Source organism: Olea europaea, chromosome 11 (genome assembly GCF_002742605.1).
Source record: "Olea europaea var. sylvestris chromosome 11, O_europaea_v1, whole genome shotgun sequence".
NCBI lineage: Eukaryota > Viridiplantae > Streptophyta > Magnoliopsida > Lamiales > Oleaceae > Olea > Olea europaea.
The window spans coordinates 36838717-36839371 of record NC_036247.1 but is presented as its reverse complement, the minus strand read 5'-3'; positions in this window follow the sequence as shown (position 1 = coordinate 36839371).

Sequence of the window (655 nt, the reverse complement as noted above, 5' to 3'; positions counted from 1 at the left end):
TTGTATTCTTTTGTGTGGTATTATCATGATGAAAATCCAAGCATGGTATCTTACTGAGTATTTCTTATACTCATAGTATGTTATGCTAAATTTTCAGATCCATGATCATTTGAATTGATTGAAGTTAGTTGGCTTACGCGATGATGGATTAAGGACAACGAAGTTTTGTACCGAAAGTTTTATTTTGTGTGTTTTTTTCGATGACAGTTTTTCCATCTATTTTTCTTATGGTATTATGTAAAAATATGTACATGACATGATGAAATATGGTATTAATAGTAAATTTTGTAATTATATCTTTCATGTTATGTAAAGAGACATTTTTGCAGTTTATTTTCCTTACAAGAGACAAAAGGCAGAAACGGGACAGTTTCTGGAGTCAATTTCAAAACGATGTATCTAACTCTATAAACGTCCATTTGAAATTATAAAAATATGTTTGTTTTCCCCTTTCAGTTTTCTAAATATGGCCGAAGGAATCACTCAACTTGGATATCTATGGCCTGAGTTATCAAGGTTTTAACGTCTAAAGGTCAATCTGGATTTCCTGTGTAATACTTCACTGTTTTTAGTAAAACGTTTATATCATATGATCTTGGAAAATTTTCATATTTTAACCTAGAAAACTACTTGAACTTATCTTTCTAATGCCGCA